This window comes from Somniosus microcephalus, chromosome 16 (genome assembly GCF_052327205.1).
Source record: "Somniosus microcephalus isolate GS21.2 chromosome 16, FLI_Smic_1.0, whole genome shotgun sequence".
NCBI classification, from domain to species: Eukaryota; Metazoa; Chordata; class Chondrichthyes; order Squaliformes; family Somniosidae; genus Somniosus; species Somniosus microcephalus.
In genome coordinates, this window is record NC_141002.1 from 24,843,737 (window position 1) to 24,863,950 (window position 20,214).

A 20,214-nucleotide genomic window follows, 5' to 3' on the forward strand; every position below is an offset into this window, starting at 1 on the left:
ACCGATCTCAGTGCCACTGATAGAAGTGCTTGAAGCAGCTGTCTCTTCAACTCAGAAACACAGAGCTCAGCACCCCACAAGAGATAACAATTCAAATATTTGTCAAGTGTTTGTAGAACTCACCAGCAATTCCCACTATCGTCCGATTGCAGCCTATCTTGTTGGAACATCAAACAGATCTGATTGCAGACCAAGATTTATAGTGCAATTGAGTTGTCGGGAGAGGAGCAATCTGAGCTCTGCTTCAAGCCTGGTGCTTATTCTGACCCACCCTGTAAACTCTCCATCTATAGCCACTCCCATTTGCACTAAAACAGGTTCTAACATTTCCCAGATCTCACACATGCTAACACTTGCTTCATGCGTTAAAAAAAAAAATAATTCCACCTTAAATTCTGGCAATGAAACATTACAAGGAAAATGCTTTGTGATGCTTGACGATGGATGTATTATTTAAGCAAGTACAGACAAAGGGCATAGGCAGCAAATTTGAAATTGAGCACACTCTTTCCAAAATGCTGCACTATCCCCCCAACTGCGTTGCCTTGAGGTATCTGTGGACATCCCATCTCCTGCCAAGATTTTATATGTTTAAAGAAAGTGAATACTCTGGTTAGTTTCACAACACTTCTGACAGTTGTTGATTCAGTTTATGTGAGGTGATTGTAGAGCTTTCAATCAGATGTTCACAGTTACTAGTGCAGAGGGCTCTTTTGTCAAAAGACTTGAAACCTATGGAGTGTAGAATTGACCTCCTGATCTCAACAACAACTTGAATTTATATAGTGCCTTTAACGTAGTAAAACATCCCAAGGCGCTTCACAGGAGTATTATAAGACACCGAGCCATATAAGGAGAAATTAGGGCAGGTGACCAAAAGTTTGGTCAAAGAGGTAGGTTTTAAGGAGCGTCTTAAAGGAGGAAAGGGGTAGGAGAGGCAGACAGGTTTAGGCAGGGAATTTTGGTGCTGAGGGCCTAGGCAACAGAAGGCACGGCCACCAATGGTTGAGGGATAATAATCAGGGATGCTCAAGAGGGCAGAATTAGAGGAGCGCAGATATCTCGGGGGGGTGTGGGGCTGCAGGAGATTACAGCGATAGGGAGCGGCGGGGCCATGGAGGGATTTGAAAACAAGGATGAGAATTTTGAAATCGAGGTGTTGCTTAACCGGGAGCCAATGTAGGTCAGCAAGCACAGGGGAGATGGGCGAATGGGACTTGGTGTGAGTTAGGACACGGGCAGCCGAGTTTTGGATCACCTCAAGTTTACGTAGGGTGGAATGTGGGAGGCCAGCCAGGAGTCAGGATCTCCTACTATAACTTAGGAGGAAGATCGACCAAACCCCAGAGAAATAGGGTAAGCATTAAGCAGATTTTCCGGGGTTTCTACCGATCTTACTGGAAGCAATCGGGTGGGGGCGCTGGGGGTGGGGGATGGGTCGGCAGTGGCTATAGTCTTGATGTGGAGGTAAGGGGAGCACTCCTGCTCCTCCTGGCTCAACATTAATGTAAGTAATAAAAAAACCTTACCTGCAGGGTACTTCCAAGGACTGCCTCTAAGGACCACCGGGTGGGCTGCTGTGGAACCTGACAAAGTTGTTGGAACGAATGGGACTGGAAATTAGCGCAGGAGCCTCATTTCAATATTAAAATCAGCCCTGTGCTCATTTCAGGCAGCGGCTACACCCACCTAAATAGGCCCTGCCGAATTCAGGCGCGGCCTGAGTGCACACACAAGTCGGGCGCGGGCCTTCCCACTGCAAATACGGCATAGTTGCGGCTATTTTATGCTTGTAAAACGAGCACAACAATGTTGAATTTAGGCCTTAGAGTTTAGCAACCCTCAGTTGCTAAATATATGGAGAACTTAAACCAAATGTTCCGACTGTTTTTCACCTTGCACAACTAATCGGACGTTCACACATCTTTGTAATTCACATTCACACGCACGCTTTTGTGTTAAATGTCACTGTTTTTTAAATAGTCCACATGATTTTCAACCAGTTATTTCAGCACACACAGGAGGAAATTAAATTTACCTTCATTTGTTTTAGAAAACATGCTTAAATTAATATAATACACATTTGAAGCAATTTAAGTTCCACAGATCAAGCGTCAATTTATATATTGGCCCAGAAATTCAGGTCTCCACGGGCGAGTACGCATGGGGTACTCACCCGTAGGCCCAATGGAAGTGCCGGTGTCCTGCATGCACTGTGCATGCGCGGGAAACCGGCACTTCCGTTCCTCTGAACGAAGGGGTTCAGAGGTCGAATGCGTGCGCAGGAGGGGCTGCGCGTGCGCATCGATCTTCGGTCTTTTTTACAGGTTTTCCTGGGAACGTAAGCCTGCAGAATTTAGAAATGTAAAAAGCAGGCGTAAGGCCTGCTTTTTACAAGGTAAGTGGTGAATTAATTAAAATTAAAACATTTTTTCCACAGGTTTATTATTTTTAAATACTTTAAAGCAAGGTAAGTTTATTTTTAGCCCCGTTAGAAAATAAAATTACTTTTTTCAAAAATTTAAATTATTGTTTAAAATAGTTATTTCATGTAATTTATAGTTTATTTAAAAAATGTGATTTAAAAAAAAAATTATTTGAAGATTTAGTGCTATTTTGGGGCCGTAGTATTTATAAGTCTTGACAGCACTTCCTGTCAGACTTATGAATGGAGCATTCCCTGCTCCGATTGGCTCTCCATGGCCCACGTGATCTCAGGGGACGCATCGAACTAACTGCGCCCCTGGGATACGCAAGCACTGCGCGCCGGCAGCTGGACCAGGCCCCGGATCGGAATTCCACGCGGGCCCACAGCTCAACGGCCGGCGCGCAAGGTAAGTGCAGGTCGGGGGCTTGCATCCGCGGGAAGCCCCCGACCCGAATTTCTGGGCCATTATTTTACTCTTAGTGAAACCCAATTGGTAGGCAGCTCAAAGTGTGTCAAGCTGCTTTTGCATTATCTGAGACCAGTAATAGAGGGGCCAGTTCCCAAAGCATAACTCTCGTGTAGCAAGCTGACTGTAAAGGAAGGCAAAGTAAAGGACTTGCCTTTATATAGCATCTTTCACAACCTCAGGACGTCCCAAAGCACTTTACAGCCAATGATGTACTTTTGAAGTGCAGTCACCGTTGTGTTGGGAAACAGAAATTTCACTTTAACCAATGCTAAAATCTCAAGTATATTTGTCAGCCAAAACTGCGAGTTAAGTAAATGCTGTTAAACAAGATGAGAGTTGTTCTGCATAAAACACTGCTTTGCCTCTTAATTTAAGGGTCTGGGAAAAATAACTAAATCATACAAGGGACATTTTACTTTCAACATTTCTGAGACAAAGGGGGGGGTTTACTTGACGACGCGCTGGGAGCGGGAAACCCGTAGATAAGTGCAGCACGTCTGTCAGTGGCTTTTTAACCCAGCCACTGCATATGCATCTAACGTCCGGTTTTCCCGAACAATTAGGTTGAACAGGCGTGATGACGACCTGCTTGAGTTGATTTAAACTCTGCTATTTAAAGGGATACTGCAAAACTGACATTTGATGGATTCTGGAGGTGGGAGAAGAAAAGAAGGAACTGTCAGAATGGGGTCCCAAAGTTCCAAGGCTGCGCCTCGCTTTAGTGACGCCTCCCTGGATGTGATGCTGGGGGCTGTAAGGGCCCGCAGGGAGATACTGTTCCCTACTGACGGGAGGAAGAAGCCTGCCAGTGAAACCAAGAAGGTCCCCTCCCCTCCCCTTTCAGCATTCCGAAGGGACCGCTCCCTCTGTGACACCTTGGTCCACTCCTCAATCACCCCTAACAGGCCTTCCCCTTCGCCCGGCACCTTCCCGTGCAAGCGCAGGAGATGCAACACCTGCCCTTTTACCTCCTCCCTTCCCACTGTCCAGGGCCCCAAACACTCCTTCCAGGTGCAACAGCGATTTACTTGTGCTTCTTGCAATTTAATATACTGTATTCGCTGCGCACGATGTGGTCTCCTCCACATTGGGGAGGCCAAACGCAGATTGGGCGACCGCTTTGCGGAACACCTCCATTCAGTCCGTAAGGGTGACCCTGAGCTTCCGGTCGCCTGTCACTTTAATTCTCCGCTTCACTCCCACTCTGATCTCTCTGTCCTCGGCCTCTTACACTGTTCCAATGGAGCTCAACGTAAGCTCGAGCAACAGCACCTCATCTTTCGATTAGGCACTTTATAGCATTCTGGACTCAACATTTAATTCAACAATTTCAAACTATAACCCCTGCTCCCAATTTTCATGCTGTATGATTTTGACATCCCCATTTGCAACTCTTACCTCAGCACAGTATGTTCCTTCAATTCCTTCCTCCCCTCCCTGTCTCTGCGCCTGCTTAATCTGTTACATCTCCAGCTTTTTCCAGTTCTGATGAAGGGTCCCAGACCTGAAACGTTAACTCTGTTTCTCTCTCCACGGATGCTGCCTGGCCTGCTGAGTATTTCCAGCATTTTCTGTTGTTATTTCAGATTTCCAGCATCCGCAGTATTTTGCTATTGTGTAGGTGTGGCCGAAGGTTGCTCATGAGGTGAGCAGTAGGAGTGTGGTGCCACGCTCCTGGATTCAGTGCCGAAAGTGGTTTAATGACATAAGCAGAGCAGGAAAGGTGAGTACAGTGGCACATTCACCTACACCTTGATGTGCGTATCACCCCCAACCCCCTCACTCTGCCTTCCCAAGCCTACTCTAGCACATCACTCCTCACACCAACTTACCTTGCAGGTGCACCCATCCCTCTCTGTCTATGCACTTCCTCACATCCCTCTCTGCCTTTCCACCACTGACACCCTCATCTTTATACAATATCACGCCTGACCCTCATAGTCACCCTCAACAAATGTTGTCCATCCATCCATTACCACGACTCTCTCATATGTCACTTCCTTTCCTCCTTGCAGGAGAAGAGAGCACAGAACATGAGTGAGAGGCAGAGAACTGGAGGTGGCCCTCCAGCAGAGTCTGTGTGAGAGAGAGACTCACTCTCTCACACAGACTCTGAGACTCACTCTCTCACACACAGACTCTGAGACTCATTCTCTCACACAGACTCTGAGACTCACTCTCTCACACACAGACTCTGAGACTCACTCTCACACACACAGACTCTGAGACTCACTCTCTCACACACAGACTCTGAGACTCATTCTCTCACACAGACTCTGAGACTCACTCTCTCACACACAGACTCTGAGACTCACTCTCTCACACACAGACTCTGAGACTCACTCTCTCTCACAGACTCTGAGACTCACTCTCTCGCACACAGACTCTGAGACTCACTCTCACACACAGACTCTGAGACTCACTCTCTCTCACACAGACTCTGAGACTCACTCTCACACACACAGACTCTGAGACTCACTCTCTCTCACACAGATTCTGAGACTCACTCTCTCTCTTACAGACTCTGAGACTCACTCTCTCTCACAGACTCTGAGACTCACTCTCTCACACAGACTCTGAGACTCTCTCTCTCTCGCAGACTCTGAGACTCACTCTCACACACAGACTCTGAGACTCACTCTCTCTCACAGACTCTGAGACTCACTCTCTCACACAGACTCTGAGACTCACTCTCTCACACAGACTCTGAGACTGTCTCTCTCTCGCAGACTCTGAGACTCACTCTCACACACAGACTCTGATACTCTCTCTCTCTCACAGACAGTCTCTGAGACTCACTCTCTCACACAGACTCTGAGACTCACTCTCTCTCACACAGACTCTGAGACTCACTCTCTCACACACAGACTCTGAGACTCACTCTCTCACACACAGACTCTGAGACTCACTCTCTCTCACACAGACTCTGAGCCTCACTCTCACACACAGACTCTGAGACTCACTCTCTCACACACAGACTCTGAGACTCACTCTCACACACAGACTCTGAGACTCACTCTCTCTCTCACAGACTCTGAGACTCACTCTCTCTCACAGACTCTGAGACTCACTCTCTCTCACAGAATCTGAGACTCACTCTCACACACAGACTCTGAGACTCACTCTCACACACAGACTCTGAGACTCACTCTCTCACACAGACTCTGAGACTCACTCTCTCACACACAGACTCTGAGACTCACTCTCTCTCACAGACTCTGAGACTCACTCTCTCTCACAGACTCTGAGACTCACTCTCACACACAGACTCTGAGACTCACTCTCTCTCACACAGACTCTGAGACTCACTCTCTCACACAGACTCTGAGACTCACTCTCTCACACACAGACTCTGAGACTCACTCTCACACACACACTCTGAGACTCACTTTCTCACAGACTCTGAGACTCACTCTCTCTCACACAGACTCTGAGACTCACTCTCTCTCACAGACTCTGAGACTCACTCTCACACACAGACTCTGAGACTCACTCTCACACACAGACTCTGAGACTCACTCTCACACAGACTCTGAGACTCTCTCTCTCACACACAGACTCTGAGACTCACTCTCTCTCACACAGACTCTGAGATTTCTCTCTCACACAGACTCTGAGACTCACTCTCTCACACACAGACTCTGAGACTCACTCTTTCACAGACTCTGAGACACACTCTCTCACACAGACTCTGAGACTCACTCTCACACACAGACTCTGAGACTCTCTCTCTCTCACAGACAGACTCTGAGACTCACTCTCTCACACAGACTCTGAGACTCACTCTCTCTCACAGATTCTGAGACTCACTCTCTCACACAGACTCTGAGACTCACTCTCTCACACAGACTCTGAGACTCACTCTCTCTCACAGATTCTGAGACTCACTCTCTCTCACACAGACTCTGAGACTCACTCTCTCACACACAGACTCTGAGACTCACTCTCACACACAGACTCTGAGACTCACTCTCTCACACAGACTCTGAGACTCACTCTCTCACACAGACTCTGAGACTCACTCTCTCTCACAGATTCTGAGACTCACTCTCTCTCACACAGACTCTGAGACTCACTCTCTCACACACAGACTCTGAGACTCACTCTCTCACACACAGACTCTGAGACTCACTCTCTCTCACAGACTCTCAGACTCACTCTCTCACACACAGACTCTGAGACTCACTCTCACACACAGACTCTGAGACTCACTCTCTCTCACAGACTCTGAGACTCACTCTCTCTCACAGACTCTGAGACTCACTCTCTCACAGACTCTGAGACTCACTCTCTCACACAGACTCCGAGACTCTCTCGCTCTCACAGATGCTGAGACTCACTCTCACACACAGACTCTGAGACTCACTCTCTCTCACACAGACTGAGACTCACTCTCTCACACACAGACTCTGAGACTCACTCTCTCACACAGACTCTGAGACTCACACTCACACAGACTCTGAGACTCACTCTCTCACACACAGACTCTGAGACTCACTCTCTCACACACAGACTCTGAGACTCACTCTCTAACACACAGACTCTGAGACTCACTCTCTCTCACACAGACTCTGAGACTCACTCTCTCACACACAGACTCTGAGACTCACTCTCTCACACACAGACTCTGAGACTCACTCTCTGTCACACAGACTCTGAGACTCACTCTCTCACACACAGACTCTGAGACTCACTCTCTCACACACAGACTCTGAGACTCACTCTCTCACACACAGACTCTAAGACTCACTCTCTCTCACACACAGACTCTGAGACTCTCTCTCTCTCGCAGACTCTGTGACTCACTCTCACACACAGACTCTGAGACTCACTCTCTCTCACAGACTCTGAGACTCAGTCTCTCACACAGACTCTGAGACTCACTCTCACACACAGATTCTGAGACTCACTGTCACACACAGACTCTGAGACTCACTCTCTCTCACAGACTCTGAGACTCACTCTCATACACAGACTCTGAGACTCACTCTCTCACACACAGACTCTGAGACTCACTCTCTCTCACACAGGCTCTGAGACTCACTCTCACACACAGACTCTGAGACTCTCTCTCTCTCACAGACTCTGAGACTCACTCTCATACACAGACTCTGAGACTCACTCTCTCACACACAGACTCTGAGACTCACTCTCTCTCACACAGGCTCTGAGACTCACTCTCACACACAGACTCTGAGACTCACTCTCTCACACACAGACTCTGAGACACTCACTCTCTCACACAGACTCTGAGACTCACTCTCACACACAGACTCTGAGACTCACTCTCTCACACACAGACTCTGAGACTCTCTCTCTCACACAGACTCTGAGACTCACTCTCTCACACACAGACTCTGAGATTCACTCTCTAACACACAGACTCTGAGACTCTCTCTCACACAGACTCTGAGATTTCTCTCTCACACAGACTCTGAGACTCACTCTCTCACACACAGACTCTGAGACTCACTCTCTGTCACACAGACTCTAAGACTCACTCTCTCACAAACTCTGAGACACACTCTCTCACACAGACTCTGAGACTCACTCTCTCACAGACTCTGAGACTCACTCTCTCACACAGACTCCGAGACTCTCTCGCTCTCACAGATGCTGAGACTCACTCTCACACACAGACTCTGAGACTCACTCTCTCTCACACAGACTGACACTCACTCTCTCACACACAGACTCTGAGACTCACTCTCTCACACAGACTCTGAGACTCACACTCACACAGACTCTGAGACTCACTCTCTCACACGCAGACTCTGAGACTCACTCTCTAACACACAGACTCTGAGACTCACTCTCTCTCACACAGACTCTGAGACTCACTCTCTCACACACAGACTCTGAGACTCACTCTCTCACACACAGACTCTGAGACTCACTCTCTCACACACAGACTCTGAGACTCTCTCTCTCTCGCAGACTCTGAGACTCAGTCTCTCACACAGACTCTGAGACTCACTCTCACACACAGACTCTGTGACTCACTCTCACACACAGACTCTGAGACTCACTCTCTCTCACAGACTCTGAGACTCAGTCTCTCACACAGACTCTGAGACTCACTCTCACACACAGACTCTGAGACTCACTGTCACACACAGACTCTGAGACTCACTCTCTCTCACAGACTCTGAGACTCACTCTCATACACAGACTCTGAGACTCACTCTCTCACACACAGACTCTGAGACTCACTCTCTCTCACACAGGCTCTGAGACTCACTCTCACACACAGACTCTGAGACTCTCTCTCTCTCACAGACTCTGAGACTCACTCTCATACACAGACTCTGAGACTCACTCTCTCACACACAGACTCTGAGACTCACTCTCTCTCACACAGGCTCTGAGACTCACTCTCACACACAGACTCTGAGACTCACTCTCTCACACACAGACTCTGAGACACTCACTCTCTCACACAGACTCTGAGACTCACTCTCTCACACAGACTCTGAGACTCACTCTCTCACACACAGACTCTGAGACTCACTCTTTCTCACAGACTCTGAGACTCACTCTCTCACACACAGACTCTGAGACTCACTCTCTCACACACAGACTCTGAGACTCACTCTCTCACACACAGACTCTAAGACTCACTCTCTCTCACACACAGACTCTAAGACTCACTCTCTCTCACACACAGACTCTGAGACTCTCTCTCTCTCACAGACTCTGAGACTCACTCTCACACACAGACTCTGAGACTCACTCTCACACACAGACTCTGAGACTCACTCTCTCACACACAGACTCTGAGACACTCACTCTCTCACACAGACTCTGAGACTCACTCTCTCACACAGACTCTGAGACTCACTCTCTCACACAGACTCTGAGACTCACTCTCTCACACACAGACTTTGAGACTCACTCTCTCACACACAGACTCTGAGACTCACTCTCACACACAGACTCTGAGACTCACTCTCACACACACAGACTCTGAGACTCACTCTCTCACACAGACTCTGAGACTCACTCTCTCTCACAGACTCTGAGACTCACTCTCTCTCACAGACTCCGAGACTCAGTCTCTCACACAGACTCTGAGACTCACTCTCACACACAGACTCTGAGACTCACTGTCACACACAGACTCTAAGACTCACTCTCTCTCACACACAGACTCTGAGACTCTCTCTCTCTCGCAGACTCTGTGACTCACTCTCACACACAGACTCTGAGACTCAGTCTCTCACACAGACTCTGAGACTCACTCTCTCACACAGACTCTGAGACTCACTCTCACACACAGACTCTGAGACTCACTCTCTCACACACAGACTCTGAGACTCACTCTCTCACACAGACTCTGAGACTCACTCTCTCACACAGACTCTGAGACTCACTCTCACACACAGACTCTGAGACTCACTCTCTCACACACAGACTCTGAGACTCACTCTCACACACAGACTCTGAGACTCTCTCTCTCTCACAGACTCTGAGACTCACTCTCATACACAGACTCTGAGACTCACTCTCTCACACACAGGCTCTGAGACTCACTCTCACACACAGACTCTGAGACTCACTCTCTCACACACAGACTCTGAGACACTCACTCTCTCACACAGACTCTGAGACTCACTCTCTCACACAGACTCTGAGACTCACTCTCTCACACAGACTCTGAGACTCACTCTCTCACACACAGACTTTGAGACTCACTCTCTCACACACAGACTCTGAGACTCACTCTCACACACAGACTCTGAGACTCACTCTCACACACACAGACTCTGAGACTCACTCTCTCACACAGACTCTGAGACTCACTCTCTCTCACACAGACTCTGAGACTCACTCTCTGACACACAGACTCTGCGACTCACTCTCTCTCACACAGACTCTGAGACTCACTCTCTCACACAGACTGAGACTCACTCTCTCTCACAGACTCTGAGACTCACTCTCACACACAGACTCTGAGACTCACTCTCTCACACACAGACTCTGAGACTCACTCTCACACACAGACTCTGAGACTCACTCTCTCTCACACAGACTCTGAGACTCACTCTCACACACAGACTCTGAGACTCACTCTCTCACACACAGACTCTGAGACTCACTCTCTCACACACAGACTCTGAGACTCACTCTCTCTCACACAGACTCTGAGATTTCTCTCTCACACAGACTCTGAGACTCACTCTCTCACACACAGACTCTGAGACTCACTCTCTGTCACACAGACTCTAAGACTCACTCTCTCACACACAGACTCTGAGACTCACTCTTTCACAGACTCTGAGACACACTCTCACACACAGACTCTGAGACTCTCTCTCTCTCACAGACAGACTCTGAGACTCACTCTCTCACACAGACTCTGAGACTCACTCTCTCTCACAGATTCTGAGACTCACTCTCTCTCACACAGACTCTGAGACTCACTCTCTCACACACAGACTCTGAGACTCACTCTCTCACACACAGACTCTGAGACTCACTCTCTCTCACAGACTCTCAGACTCACTCTCTCACACACAGACTCTGAGACTCACTCTCACACACACACACTCTGAGACTCACTCTCACACACAGACTCTGAGACTCACTCTCTCACACACAGACTCTGAGACTCAATCTCTCACAGACTCTGAGACTCTCTCTCACACACAGACTCTGAGACTCACTTTCTCACAGACTCTGAGACTCACTCTCTCTCACACAGACTCTGAGACTCACTCTCTCTCACAGACTCTGAGACTCACTCTCACACACAGACTCTGAGACTCACTCTCACACACAGACTCTGAGACTCACTCTCACACAGACTCTGAGACTCACTCTCTCACACAGACTCTGAGATTTCTCTCACACACAGACTCTGAGACTCACTCTCACACAGACTCTGAGACTCACTCTCTCACACAGACTCTGAGATTTCTCTCACACACAGACTCTGAGACTCACTCTAACACACAGACTCTGAGACTCTCTCTCTCACACAGACTCTGAGATTTCTCTCTCACACAGACTCTGAGACTCACTCTCTCACACACAGACTCTGAGACTCACTCTCTCACACACAAACTGAGACTCACTCACACAGACTGAGATTTATCTCACACACAGACTCTGAGACTCACTCTCTCACACACAGACTCTGAGACTCACTCTCTCTCACAGACTCTCAGACTCACTCTCTCACACACAGACTCTGAGACTCACTCTCACACACAGACTCTGAGACTCACTCTCTCTCACAGACTCTGAGACTCACTCTCTCTCACAGACTCTCAGACTCACTCTCTCTCACATAGACTCTGAGACTCACTCTCACACACACACACTCTGAGACTCACTCTCACACACAGACTCTGAGACTCACTCTCTCACACACAGACTCTGAGACTCTCTCTCACACAGACTCTGAGACTCACTCTCTCTCACAGACTCTGAGACTCTCTCTCTCACACAGACTCTGAGACTCACTCTCACACACAGACTCTGAGACTCACTTTCTCACAGACTCTGAGACTCACTCTCTCTCACACAGACTCTGAGACTCACTCTCTCTCACAGACTCTGAGACTCACTCTCTCACACACAGACTCTGAGACACTCACTCTCTCACACAGACTCTGAGACTCACTCTCTCACACAGACTCTGAGACTCACTCTCTCACACACAGACTCTGAGACTCACTCTTTCTCACAGACTCTGAGACTCACTCTCTCTCACACAGACTCTGAGACTCACTCTCTCTCACAGACTCTGAGACTCACTCTCTCACACACAGACTCTGAGACACTCACTCTCTCACACAGACTCTGAGACTCACTCTCTCACACAGACTCTGAGACTCACTCTCTCACACACAGACTCTGAGACTCACTCTTTCTCACAGACTCTGAGACTCACTCTCACACACAGACTCTGAGACTCACTGTCACACACAGACTCTAACACTCACTCTCTCTCACACACAGACTCTGAGACTCTCTCTCTCTCGCAGACTCTGTGACTCACTCTCACACACAGACTCTGAGACTCACTCTCTCTCACAGACTCTGAGACTCACTCTCATACACAGACTCTGAGACTCACTCTCTCACACACAGACTCTGAGACTCACTCTCTCTCACACAGGCTCTGAGACTCACTCTCACACACAGACTCTGAGACTCACTCTCTCACACACAGACTCTGAGACTCACTCTCTCACACAGACTCTGAGACTCACTCTCTCTCACACAGACTCTGAGACTCACTCTCTGACACACAGACTCTGCGACTCACTCTCTCTCACACAGACTCTGAGACTCACTCTCTCACACAGACTGAGACTCACTCTCTCTCACAGACTCTGAGACTCACTCTCACACACAGACTCTGAGACTCACTCTCTCACACACAGACTCTGAGACTCACTCTCACACACAGACTCTGAGACTCACTCTCTCTCACACAGACTCTGAGACTCACTCTCACACACAGACTCTGAGACTCACTCTCTCACACACAGACTCTGAGACTCACTCTCTCACACACAGACTCTGAGACTCACTCTCTCTCACACAGACTCTGAGATTTCTCTCTCACACAGACTCTGAGACTCACTCTCTCACACACAGACTCTGAGACTCAGTCTCTGTCACACAGACTCTAAGACTCACTCTCTCACACACAGACTCTGAGACTCACTCTTTCACAGACTCTGAGACACACTCTCACACACAGACTCTGAGACTCACTCTCTCTCACAGACAGACTCTGAGACTCACTCTCTCACACAGACTCTGAGACTCACTCTCTCTCACAGATTCTGAGACTCACTCTCTCTCACACAGACTCTGAGACTCACTCTCTCACACACAGACTCTGAGACTCACTCTCTCACACACAGACTCTGAGACTCACTCTCTCTCACAGACTCTCAGACTCACTCTCTCACACACAGACTCTGAGACTCACTCTCACACACACACACTCTGAGACTCACTCTCACACACAGACTCTGAGACTCACTCTCTCACACACAGACTCTGAGACTCACTCTCTCACAGACTCTGAGACTCTCTCTCACACACAGACTCTGAGACTCACTTTCTCACAGACTCTGAGACTCACTCTCTCTCACACAGACTCTGAGACTCACTCTCTCTCACAGACTCTGAGACTCACTCTCACACACAGACTCTGAGACTCACTCTCACACACAGACTCTGAGACTCACTCTCACACACAGACTCTGAGATTTCTCTCTCACACGGACTCTGAGACTCACTCTCTCACACACAGACTCTGAGACTCACTCTCTCACACACAAACTGAGACTCACTCACACAGACTGAGATTTATCTCACACACAGATTCTGAGACTCACTCTCTCTCACACAGACTTTGAGACTCACTCTCTCACACAGACTCTGAGACTCACTCTCTCACACACAGACTCTGAGACTCACTCTCTCTCACAGACTCTCAGACTCACTCTCTCACACACAGACTCTGAGACTCACTCTCACACACAGACTCTGAGACTCACTCTCTCTCACAGACTCTGAGACTCACTCTCTCTCACAGACTCTCAGACTCACTCTCTCTCACATAGACTCTGAGACTCACTCTTACACACACACACTCTGAGACTCACTCTCACACACAGACTCTGAGACTCACTCTCTCACACATAGACTCTGAGACTCACTCTCTCTCACAGACTCTGAGACTCTCTCTCTCACACAGACTCTGAGACTCACTCTCACACACAGACTCTGAGACTCACTTTCTCACAGACTCTGAAACTCACTCTCTCTCACACAGACTCTGAGACTCACTCTCTCTCACAGACTGAGACTCACTCTCTCACACACAGACTCTGAGACACTCACTCTCTCACACACAGACTCTGAGACTCACTCTCTCTCACAGACTCTGAGACTCACTCTCTCACACAGACTCTGAGACTCACTCTCTCACACACAGACTTTGAGACTCACTCTCTCACACACAGACTCTGAGACTCACTCTCTCACACAGACTCTGAGACTCACTCTCTCTCACACAGACTCTGAGACTCACTCTCTCACAGACTCTGAGACTCACTCTCACACACAGATTCTGAGACTCACGCTCTCTCTCACAGACTCTGAGACTCACTCTCTGACACACAGATTCTGAGACTCACTCTCTCTCTCACAGACTCTGAGACTCACTCTCTCTCACACAGACTCTGAGACTCTCTCTCTCTCGCAGACTCTGAGACTCACTCTCTGTCACAGACTCTGAGACTCGCACTCTCACACAGACTCTGAGACTAACTCTCTCACACAGACTCTGAGACTCACTCTCACACACAGACTCTGAGACTGTGTGCGGGAAATGCATCCAGCTGCAGCTACTTGTAGACCGCATTGTGGCGCTCGAGCTGCGGGTGGATGAATTTTGGAGCATACGCGATGCTGAGAGGCTCGTGGATAGCACGTTTAGCGAGTTGTTCACGCCTCAGGGTAGGGCAGCACAGGGGGTGACCATCAGGCGGAGCAACAAAGGCAGGCAGGTAGTGCAGGGAACCCCTGCGGACATCCCCCTTTCAAACAAGTATACCGCTTTGGATACTGTTGAGGGGGATGATTCACCAGGGGAAGGCAGCAGCAGCCAACTTCCTGGCACTGGCGGTGCTCCTGCTGCCCAGGAAGGGGGGAAAAAGAGTGGGAGAGCAATAGTGGTAGGGGATTCTATAGTAAGGGGAACAGATAGGCGTTTCTGTGGCCGTAGACGTGAATCCAGGATGGTTTGTTGCCTCCCTGGTGCCAGGGTCAAGGATGTCACTGAGCGGCTGCAGGGCATTCTGGAGGGGGAGGGTGAACAGCCAGTGGTCGTGGTCCACATTGGTACCAACGACATAGGTAAAAAGAGGGATGAGGTCCTGCAGCAAGAATTTAGGGAGCTAGGTGAAGGATTAAAGAGCAGGACCTCAAGGGTTGTAATCTCTGGATTACTCCCGGTGCCACGTGCTAGTAAGTATAGGAATAGGAAGATAGAACAGATGAATGCGTGGCTAAAGGGATGGTGCAGGGGGGAGGGCTTTAGTTTCCTGGATCACTGGGTCTGCTTCTGGGAAAGGTGGGACTTGTACAAGTCGGACGGTTTACACCTGAACCAGAGGGGAACCAATATCCTTGCGGGGAGGTTTGCTAGCACTGCTGGGGGGGGTTTAAACTAACTTGGCAGGGGGATGGGGTACAGAGTGGAGCTATAGTAGGGGGTGATTTACAGCCAAATACAGAGGGAAAAACAAGTCAGCTGGGAAGGCAAAGCAAATATGTGAAGGCAAAAGAGAATATGGCAGGGCTGGAAGGCATTTATTTTAATGCAAGGAGTCTTGCAAATAAGGTGGATGAACTGAAGTTGTTGTTGAACACATGGGAGTACGATATTGTTGCTATCACGGAGACATGGTTGAGGGAGGGTCAGGACTGGCAGCTCAATATTCCGGGGTATAGAATCTTCAGGCGAGACAGAGGGGGGTGTAAAAGGGGAGGGGGTGTTGCAATATTAATTAAGGAGTCAATTACTGCTGTAAGGAGGGATGATATATTAGCGGGTTCCTCTAATGAGGCCATATGGGTAGAACTTAAAAACAAAAAGGGGGCAAGCACTTTGCTGGGAGTGTACTATAGGCCCCCAAACAGTCAGGGGGAGATAGAGGAACAGATATGTAGGCAAATCTCAGAAAAGTGCGAAAATAATAGGGTAATAATAGTGGGGGATTTCAACTTCCCCAATATAAATTGGGATAGTCAGAGTGTGAAAGGCTTAGAGGGTGCAGAATTCTTAAAGTGCATCCAGGAGAGCTTTTTGAGCCAACATGTAGAAAATCCTACAAGAGAGGGGGCGGTACTGGACCTAATTCTGGGGAATGTAGCCGGGCAAGTGGTGGAAGTGTCAGTAGGAGAGCATTTTGGCGACAGTGACCACAATTCGGTGAGATTTAAGGTGGTCATGGAAAAAGACAAAGACGGCCCGGAAATAAGGGTTCTAAATTGGGGGAAGGCCGATTTTAATATGATAAGGCAGGATCTGGCCAAATTGGACTGGGAGCAGCTACTTATAGGAAAATCCGCATCAAAACAGTGGGAGACTTTCAGAAGGGAAATAGAGAGAGTACAACGCCAACATGTTCCTGTAAAGGTCAAGGGTGGGACCAACAAGCAAAGGGAACCTTGGATGACAAGGGACATACAAAAATGCATTAGAAATAAAAGGGGGGCTTTTGGCAGTTACAAAAGACTAAAGACGGAAGAAGCCCTAGAGGAGTATAAAAAATGCAGGGGCATACTTAAAAAAGAAATTAGGAGGGCGAGGAGGGGCCATGAAATAACACTGGCGAGCAAAATAAAGGAAAATCCTAAGATGTTTTATAAGTATATTAAGGGCAAGAGGATAACCAGGGAAAGGGTAGGGCCCATTAGGGACCAAAGTGGCAATCTGTGTGTAGAGCCAGATGATGTAGGCGGGGTTTTAAATGAATTTTTTGCATCTGTGTTCACTATGGAGAAAGACGATGCAGACATAGAAATCGGGCAAGGGGGCTGTGACATACTTGAACATATTAGCATCGAGAGGGAGGAGGTGCTAGCGGTTTTAGCAGGCCAAAAAGTGGATAAATCCCCAGGCCCAGACGAGATGTATCCCAGGCTGCTGTGGGAGGCAAAGGAGGAGATTGCAGGGGCTCTGACACAAATTTTCAGAACCTCTCTGGCCACAGGGGATGTACCAGAGGACTGGAGAACAGCTAACGTAGTACCATTATTCAAGAAGGGTAGCAGGGATAAACCAGGGAATTACAGGCCAGTGAGCCTAACATCTGTGGTAGGGAAATTATTGGAAAAAATTCTGAGGGACAAAATTAGTCTCCACTTGGAGAGGCAAGGATTAATCAGGGATAGTCAGCATGGCTTTGTCAAGGGTAAATCATGTCTGACAAATCTGATTGAATTTTTCGAGGGGGTGACTAGGGGGGTGGATGAGGGAAATGCTGTGGATGTGGTTTACATGGACTTCAGTAAAGCTTTTGACAAAGTCCCGCATAGGAGACTGGTCAAGAAGGTAAGAGCCCATGGGATCCAGGGTGCCTTGGCGCGTTGGATCATAAACTGGCTGAGTGGCAGGAGGCAGAGGGTGATGGTCGAAGGTTGCTTTTGTGACTGGAAGCCTGTGTCCAGTGGGGTACCTCAGGGATCGGTGCTGGGTCCCTTGTTGTTTGTGATCTACATAAATGATTTGGATGAGAATGTAAAAGGTATGATCAGTAAGTTCGCAGATGACACGAAAATTGGTGGGGTGGTAAATTGTGAGGAGGAAAGCCTCAGGCTACAGGACGATATAAACGGGTTGGTCAGATGGGCGGAAAAGTGGCAAATGGAATTTAGCCCTGAAAAGTGCGAGGTGATGCATTTTGGACGGACAAATAAGGCAAGGGAATACACAATGAGTGGTAGGACCCTAGGAAGTACAGAGGGTCAGAGGGACCTTGGTGTACATGTACATAGATCCCTGAAGGCAGCGGAACAGGTAGATAAGGTGGTTAAAAAGGCATATGGGATACTTGCCTTCATTAGCCGAGGCATAGAATATAAGAGCAGGGAGGTTATGATGGAGCTGTACAAAACGCTGGTGAGGCCACAGCTGGAGTACTGTGTGCAGTTCTGGTCGCCTCACTATAGGAAGGATGTGATTGCTTTGGAGAGGGTGCAGAGAAGATTCACCAGGATGTTACCTGGGATGGAGCGCCTCAGCTATGAAGAGAGGCTGGACAGGCTGGGGTTGTTTTCCTTGGAGCAAAGAAGGCTGAGGGGGGACCTGATTGAGGTGTACAAAATGATGAGGGGCATAGATAGGGTAGACAAAGAGGAACTTTTCCCCTTAGTAGGGGGGTCAATAACAAGGGGGCATAGATTCAGGGTAAGGGGCAGGAGATTTAGAGGGGATTTGAGGAGGAACTTTTTCACCCAGAGGGTGGTTGGAATGTGGAACTCAATGCCTGAAAGGGTGGTAGAGGCAGGAACCCTCACAACATTCAAGAAGCATTTGGATGAGCACTTGAAATGCCATTGCATACAAGGCTATGGACCAAATGCTGGAAAATGGGATTAGACTGGACAGGGATGGATGGGCGGCGCAGACACGATGGGCCGAAGGGCCTCTTTCTGTGCTGTAAAACTCTATGACTCTATGACTCACTCTCTCACACACAGACTCTGAGACTCACTCTCTCTCACACAGACTCTGAGACTCACTCTCACACACAGACTCTGAGACTCACTCTCTCACACACAGACTCGGAGACTCACTCTCTCTCACAGACTCTGAGACTCACTCTCTCTCACACAGACTCTGAGACTCACTCTCACACACAGACTCTGAGACTCACTCTCTCTCACACAGACTCTGAGACTCTCTCTCTCTCACAGACTCTGAGACTCACTCTCTCTCACACAGACTCTGAGACTCACTCTCTCTCACACAGACTCTGAGACTCACTCTCTCTCACACAGACTCTGAGACTCACTCTCTCACACAGACTCTGAGACTCACTCTCACACACAGACTCTGAGACTCACTCTCTCACACAGACTCTGAGACTCACTCTCTCACACAGACTCTGAGACTCACTGTCACACACAGACTCTGAGACTCACTCTCACAGACTCTGAGACTCTCTCTCTCACAGACTCTGAGACTCACTCTCACACACAGACTCTGAGACTCACTCTCTCACACAGACTCTGAGACTCACTCTCTCACACAGACTCTGAGACTCACTCTCTCACACAGACTCTGAGACTCACTCTCACACACAGACTCTGAGACTCACTCTCTCACACACAGACTCTGAGACTCACTCTCTCTCACAGACTCTGAGACTCACTCTCTCTCACACAGACTCTGAGACTCACTCTCTCTCACACAGACTCTGAGACTCACTCTCTCACACACAGACTCTGAGACTCACTCTCTCACACAGACTCTGAGACTCGCACTCTCACACAGACTCTGAGACTAACTCTCTCACACAGACTCTGAGACTCACTCTCACACACAGACTCTGAGACTCACTCTCTCACACACAGACTCTGAGACTCACTCTCTCTCACACAGACTCTGAGACTACCTCTCACACACAGACTCTGAGACTCACTCTCTCACACACAGACTCGGAGACTCACTCTCTCTCACAGACTCTGAGACTCACTCTCTCTCACACAGACTCTGAGACTCACTCTCACACACAGACTCTGAGACTCACTCTCTCTCACACAGACTCTGAGACTC

The 20,214-nt window shown here is 48.7% G+C and overlaps 1 protein-coding gene across 5 annotated transcripts in view; it reads right to left on the reverse strand.

The window, feature by feature from the left end:
- The window catches only part of prickle1b (prickle homolog 1b), a 249,999-nt gene that overhangs the window by 60,654 nt on the left and 169,131 nt on the right, over nucleotides 1-20,214 (reverse strand). For 2 of the 5 annotated variants that reach the window (XM_086008704.1, XM_086008698.1), the window contains exon 1: nucleotides 124-264. The exons of the other annotated variants lie outside the window; for them this stretch is intronic. The gene's annotated coding sequence lies outside the window, so the exon portion shown is untranslated. Of the gene's footprint in view, nucleotides 1-123; nucleotides 265-20,214 lie in introns of those variants that run through there. 5 annotated transcript variants of the gene reach the window in all.